This window comes from Paramacrobiotus metropolitanus, unplaced genomic scaffold, assembly GCF_019649055.1.
Source record: "Paramacrobiotus metropolitanus isolate TYO unplaced genomic scaffold, Prichtersi_v1.0 Parri_scaffold0000001, whole genome shotgun sequence".
NCBI classification, from domain to species: domain Eukaryota; kingdom Metazoa; phylum Tardigrada; class Eutardigrada; order Parachela; family Macrobiotidae; genus Paramacrobiotus; species Paramacrobiotus metropolitanus.
Window position 1 is genome coordinate 2,791,598 of NW_026570221.1, and position 7,660 is coordinate 2,799,257.

Below are 7,660 nucleotides of genomic sequence, written 5' to 3' on the forward strand. Positions count from 1 at the left end.
GTATGTCTCCTCACATTGTGCGGAACGCCGAAAGCAAATTAAATACCCATTCCGGAGTTAGAACAGAAACGCTACAGATCCACAGAGCGACCGAAACGTATGCACACACTGTCGAACCGCTATCTGAATATCGCTCTGCTTAGATAACGTGGAGATGGGCTTCCTGGACGATCCATTCATCCAGACGGTCGTTAATTCGGAACCAGCATTCGTACAGCCCGGCGTCCTTCCACGTGACGCGGTCGATCTTCATCTTCGAGTCGCATCGGCCCTGATCATCCACACCGAAATGGAAGACGCTGCTAGAAGCCTTGATCTTATCGGCCACGTCGGAAATGGACCTGGCCATCAGCAGGTAGCTTTCCTTGCGCCACAGGAAGCGGGTCTTCAGAGCGCCGGGGAGGAAGTTGAAGCGGACATGGCACACCATCTCCACTGGGTCGCCGTAGCGAGCGGTGAGGTTCTTCATGGGCGGATCGAAGACCTGATGGCGGAAGAGGGTCGCGCTGACCCAATAGCGTTTGGTCACCACCAACTGGCTCCCGTTGGAGTGCAGGCACTCGTACAGGCCGGTGTGGATGTACGTAAAGTTTGGCAACGCGATGGAAAACGTACCCGTCATCAGATCATATCCGGATAGCGCCAACGTGTGGTGCAAAACTATTTTCCCGGTACTGAATTCATTTGTGCAGTTGCAACAATAACTCATTTCCCCGGACGGCTCGCTGCTTCCACTGCCAAACTGTTCTCCATTGAATGCAAATGTCGGCGGGATCGCGATGTGGGACACCTGTGCGTAATGCCGACGGTCATTCACAAGAAAACCTGATTTAAAAATGACAAGATGAATTTAACCGCAAATAATAAAACCGGTTCGCTCAGTCGAAAAAATTACTTTTTCCGTCAGATCATGTTCAAAAGCTTGAGCGCCAAATAATTGTTTAATATTCCTAGCCCATAAGAAAGAAGGCCATATCAAATTATTGCGATATAAACGTGTGCTGCCGTTCTTACAGAACACTTTCTAACTGCACATAAAACTTAATGGTGAATCAAACGCACCGGTTGTTGAAAAAGTCTTATATATACCTGAATGCCGTTCGTGTTGTTGCAGGGAAGGAAAAGTTGTGCCGCCTTCAGGCGCCCGGATGATCTCCGTCTGGGGCGGCCATTCCGCTATCGGATAATCCAGAGACGAGGGACCCAGTCCATATCCGTGCAGGTGCATGGTGCCGTGGCCGCTTCGCTGTTTCGCTTCGTTCAAAATTCGATTCACTAAAAAGAGAAAAATGAAAAAAGTGAACGCAATACGAAGCAACTACGTGTACTTTGTGTTAGCATGGAAATCCGAGAAAGAACAGCGGTATGCAGATACATTAAAAAAGCAGTGTCTCTTAAGAAAAAATTGATTTTTGAAAATATCAAGGAGATAATTCCTGAACAAAGCACAAATCTACGGCTTTGTTCACTGGCATACGTCTATAATCAATCCATTCAGATCTGAAATCCGTACACAGCGATAGTACAGCACGCATACACCCACACTCACTACAGCGAGTTTGCGCTAAACATTTCCGAGTGACTGCAGTTTATTCTAGGGAAACAACCAAGTTTAAAAGAAAAACCTGGAAGACCTTATAACACAAAGTCTACGGAACTTTGCAACAGCCAATCAGAAGAACTCCGAAACCAGTTGACATTTGAGTACCGTCTTCAGAGGCGGTATGCTCATTTTATTTATAAGTAATACTCCGCCCATGGGGTGGGACCATAAGACTACTGTGATGCCAAGTGGCACTTTGTAAGTGTTGCTTGCTACACGAGAAAACGGCTGCGTTCTAAATATGGCTGCGAACGGAATTGTGACAGCAGGCGAACAAAGGCTCACGATAGTGAGAAGAAGGCTTTATTGTGAATAGCAATAAAGTACAGAAAACCCAAACACAAAGGCTCGATGTGAGCTGTAGCATGAAAATCACCGAATGTCAGCTAGTGAATGAAAAATGAACGGCACATCGAGCCGTAACATGGGAAAAAGCCTAATGCGGCACTGGGCAGATCCAACACGAGCGAACGAACGCTGATAGGCCGAGATGTGGAAAGGAGGCGTGGCTCCGCCTACATCGTGGCCGATGATTGGCCGAGACGTGAGGCTGGGCGGAAAGCTGCCTGAGTCGAGGCCGATCTAGCGCTCGACAGCGAGTGCGACTCGGTGTGAGTCAGCACACCGGAAGCGGGACCGTCGCTGGCTGCCTACTCGTAGGCTGCCATAGCGACTGGCCCAACATGCCTCTGGGCGGGAGTCCGAGCCCCTGCGAAGGACCGGCCTCGTACCGCTCCAGTGCCCGCTCCGCACACGACCCTATTGGGGTCGGTGGCTGCGCCTCGGGGGTGTCCGATGGCGAAGGTCTCTCGGTGCCGCGTTCTCCTCCGGACCCGTGGTGGCGATACAACTCACGGCCGAAATCCGAAGGTCGGTCGGTGGTATTGTTGGACCGGTGTAGGCATCTGTTGGTTGTGTCCGTAACGGCGAAAAAGTAAAAAAATAAAGTATTATTCCATTTCTCTCTCTCTAGTAAAAATAACATCACAATTCCTGGTGAGCAGGTTAGTGAAAAGATCAATAAAATTGAGAACATCATTTCGAGATTAGAAAAGTAAACTCAAAGTCTTTGGTCCGGGGCTTTGGTCCGGGTGCTCATTCCGACTAGAGCTGATCCGCTCACGGGGGCTCCAGTCCACAGGATATCCGGCCATCTAGGTCCGAGGCATCGGTTCTCGGGATACCCAGTGGTACCGGTTCATTCACCGAGGGTCGGAGGTTCGACCCTCGAGGGTCAAAGGTTCGACCCTATCAGCTTCAAGTAAAGGGTATGGATCTCCATTGCCGGGTGTGAAACGGGCGTGAAACACACTTTCCGACCGGAATCCTCCGGTAAAAGCTTGATTCGAACCATCAGAGCCGGTCTGCGAGTCATGTCTTTGCGCTGGCACGAGCCACGTCTGGCCATCGGCATCTATGCTGAATCCGGCTGAGGTTCATCGGGTAAAGTTGATGGAGAGGCACTGTCGCATTCGCGAGTACTGTGAGGTACCCTCTCTGGGTGCAGGATAGGACCTATTGGGTCTATTGATCGGTGAACCCTCCGGGGAAGTCCGGTGATCCGAGATTTGACGCGGGCAAAAACCGTAATATTGCATCCTGTCGCCTATTGGGCAACAAGGACCGGTTGAATGCCTGGTCTCCATAGGGTTAAATGGTCGATGGACGTGGTTTACACTGCACTGTGCAGTGTAAACCACGTTCTGGTTTGAATAATGGCATGGCCTCTGTGCGGGAGTCCGACCCTATATCCGGTTGGCTTCAAGGTTTTGAATTCCGATGGTAGGCTCGGTGACCGAGGTCAGCTCCGGTTGTGAAATCAGAGTCCAAGCTCAGCCTCGGTTGCTGAGTCTAAGTCCATTGGCAGCCTCGGTACTCGAGTTAGAGTCCGGGTTGTACCCTCGGCTGCGCTGGCAATTGGATACGGTGATGTTCCGCTCGGCTGAAAATCCTAAATTCGTCTCCTGTCACCTATTGGGTAACTCGGAGAGAATAGTCGCCGGGGTTCGAAGGGTCCGAGCCTGAGGGTCGGAGGTTCAACCCTCGAGGGTCGGAGATTCCAAGCCTCGGCTGTGCTGGTAAGTCACAGTTCCGCGATATGCTGGGTGTTCCGTCCGGTTGAAATCCCTAGTTCATCCGTGGTTATCTATTGGATAACTCGGAAAGGGTGGATTGCGGACTTGAAGGTTGAGATCCGAGGGTCGGGGGTTCCAAACCTCGGTATCCGAAGGTCTGATGGTCGTTCCATCTCGGCAAAAACCCTTGTTAACGGTGTAGGTCGCCTATTGGGCAACTCTACCGAGGGTCTTACCGGTAAGGTAAAATTGCTGCCTCGGGTGTCCGGGGTAGCCTCGGTGGTGAGGTAGTCAGCATCCGTTAAGGCTGGTCCGAAGGCATTCTGCCCGGGCAAAAATCTTTTTTAACGTCTCCCGTCACCTATTGGGTAACATGGAGAGGGTCGATGCCTCTTGACAGGGTCCGAACGAGTATCCGAGGGTTAATCAGCCTCGGTGTCCGGGAGTCTGAGCCTCGGTAACGAGACTGGCCCAACATGCTCTGGTGGGAGTCCGCTTGATGCTGGAAATGTCCACCGGGTGACTAGCAGAAAATCATGCAAGGAGAGGCTCCCCGACAGCTATATAAGACCTAATTGGGTCAAAGCTGCGAGGTAGACACTCTAAGTTTTAAAGACGGAGTCCAAGCTGGTCCGTTCCTCAGCTGATCCCGTGCTTCCACTTAGGCGGAAACACCCGGGATGCCGGAATATGGGGGCTAAAGGCCTATTGGGCCTGTTTGGTGTAGTTATGGACGTCCGTAGCCTCCTTCTGGGCGTGCCCGTTTGTCGTGCTCGCGCTGGGCCTTAGCGATCCGTCGGTCAGCTGCCGCTATTTCTCGGCAGTCATCCTCGCGCTCCTGCTCCCGTCGTTGTTCACGGGCATGGACCAATCGGGCGTTATCCGGGACTGCTGGGGTGTTATCCCAGCCGGGCTCGTGGGTACGTCTGCGGTAACGTTGCATGTCCCACATGTAGAGCAGTTGCCGACCGTCCAACTCGTCAAGGATGCGTCTGTTGTGGACGGCGTGCATGTAGGCACTCAGGTTCCCGGTGACGACCTGGACGTACAGGGCATTGGCCTGGTCCCGTCGTGTGACTCTGTGATCCCCGGCTTGTCTGTCCAAGTGTCGTAACAGGCATTCTGCACAAGGTTGGCGTGTCCGAGGAGAGTTGTTATTGGCCTTGCACGCCTGGCAATCCGGGTCGTAGGCTTCTGTTCGGGGCTGGGAAGGCTGTGGTCAAAACACTTAACTTAATATTGTTAAGTTATTTTTGTTTTTAAACCTTTTGGGTTATTACGTAAACCTATTGGGTTAAACGTTCTATGGTTAGATGTAAGCTTAAACGGTCGGGTACGGTCAGGTCTTATCCGCTCCTTTTCTTTCTCGCCTATTGGGCAAGAGAAACATCCGCGTTACGGAGGTTATAAGGTCTCGCCTATTGGGCAAGGATTCTCCGATGATGTACTTCCGTTTAGCTCTTCTTCTTCGGCAGGTCAGCAGGGTTAGTTGACTTGGCCCGTGCCAACCGCTTCTGGGCTTCCGTTTCGGCCGAAGTAGGGGCTTTCACCGGGCTCGCCGAGCTTGCCCGCGTCTTAGGCAGGTGTTGTCCGAAGTCTTCAGGTAGATAGAAGACGGAGAAACGCTGCCCGTGGATCTTGTAAACCTCACTCGATCCGAGGACTTTCTGTCGGCAGGCTTGCTCCAGGACGTACTCCAGCTCATCGGCCAGGTAGTATAGGTTGGTTTCCTTTCGTCGGACCGGTCGGTACCGTGCGTCTTCCAGTTGAGGGTAAGCGGACATCAGGATGAACTCGAACCGACCTATTAGGTGGATCAGAATCTCCCGGCGAGTTAATCCTTCCGGCTGTCGATCCGTCCGCAGGCAGGCGATCACCGCATCACGCCATCCAAGGTAAGTCTTCGGCGCGGGGTCTTGTTCTTCCCTCGGAAAGACGTAGTACGGTCGTTCCGTTTTGGTATATACCCGGAGGATGGCACCAGTCTCGTATGCCATCCGACAGTAGATCTTCACCCTGTCCAGGCTAAGGTCATACCAGCTTCCATCCTTGTCGACGCGCCAATGCTTCAGCAGCTGGTAAGCCATCTCCGGGGTTGCGTACGTTGGGCCCGACCAAGACAGCGCCTTGAGTGCAGCATGTACATGCACCCATCCAGGGTCGGTGTCGGAGACCCGAGGCTTCGGCTTAGATGCCCGCATGGTTGCCGGCTGTTTTGGCCGGGGAAGCCGGATAATAGGCTTCGATGGGATCTCCCGAGGCAGGACTTGCGCTGTGTCTTCGTGCCACTTCATAAGTAGCTGGTCGGCCGGGGGGCTCGGGGTCTTTTGGTCGAAAAAGCCCGAGGCTTGTTGTCCGGAGGGGACTGTCGGTCTTGTATCCTCCATTGGATCGTCCGGGTCATCTGCCGGAGGTTGATCCTGGTTGTCAGTCTCATCTTCTGGCTCTGGGTGTTCGGGTGCCGCTGTTGGCGGCTGCCCTTTGCCATCTTCGTTATCATCATCATCGCCATCCGAGTCGTCGGATTTGTCAGAGTCTTGGTCTGACTTGGCGTCCTTGTCATCATCATCCTCCGAAGAGGGTTTTTCCTCCTCCTCGAGGGACTGAGCATTCCGCGAAGTCCTACCCTTGTTCTTGCGCTTCTTAGTCAAGGACTGGCCCCTTGTTGAGGTTCCAGCCTGCGAAGTCGACAAGTCCATGGGTGACGGGGGTTGGGATCCCGGAGGGGCTGAATGTGTGTCCTTGACGAATTTACCCCTTCTGTCTCGGGTCGAATGCTTAATAGGTTTACTGCCGGAGTCTTGGTCGGCTGAAGCAGACCTTTGCAAGCCACCCGGGGCCCTTGGTCGTTCCGGAGGAAATCTGCTACCCGAGGAGGCCGCTGTTGATCTGGCCAGCACCAGCCATATTCTGGCCTGGGGCGCAGGGTCCTCCGCCGGTCTGACCTGAGTATCCGCTCCTTCCGGTCATAGGTCTTTGCATGGATACACGACATCCGAAGCTTCTGTTGTCTCCGGGTCTATTCAGGAATGAAATTCGGCACGGTGTACCGGAGATGACGTCCTCGCTGCGCGTTGGTGGTCTGCAGCTCTCGACGTTCCACCATTGCCTTGAGGATGGGGTTCACATTCTTCATAATGTCCTCAATCTCGGCTTCCCCTTTGGGTGTATCGCCGTAGGTATACATTTTGTTGAGGAACCGAGCTATCTGGAGACGGGTGGAACCTCTTGGGTTCCGATAGTAGCCAATGGCTCGGACTATCCGTTCTTCGGGCGTCTCCTGCTGGTCTAGCTTACTCGGTGGTTTCGGGAACACTAATTCACCCATTCGATCCCAGGATCGATGGAGTACCAAGGCTAGGCACTCATTCTGGATCCAAGTGACTATCTTCCTCATAAGTTGTGCTGTGAGGAAGTTTCCTTCTTTCACCTCATATTCCTCGTTGAGTTTCTCTACCAATGCCTGGTAGACGTCTTTCCTATCCATATCGGCTTTGGCGATAATGCGCCGGACATCCTCTTTGAAGATTGCTTTGGGGAAAGTTGGCTCCGGCTCCGAGGGTTGTCGGTCCGGCAACCTGTTTCGAAGGTTATCCGGGGCCGGTAGGTCGGACTCATCGGTATCGGCGTGGTAATCCCACATCTCGACTTGGGGACCCTCGGCTAGATGTTTGGCCGAGCCTGGTTCCAGTTGGTCCGATTCGTTGAGCTTCCGCTTAACTGAAGTATCCTCCATTTGGATCTCCGGGGATGCCGAGCGTTCTAAGTCCCGGTCCCTTTGCTGGATGTTGTCAACCATCCGCTGGAGATATGGTGGAAGCGAGGAGTCTCCTTGCGGCTCCTTTTTCTCCTTCTTGACCTTGGGTGCCTCTTTTGGAGGCTTCTCCTCGGCCCAGTTTCGGATCTCGTTGATCCAACTCGATGCTCTGGCCGGGTTTCAACTCAGGCCTAGGCCCCCGATTCTTGTCGGGTTCCTGTCGGC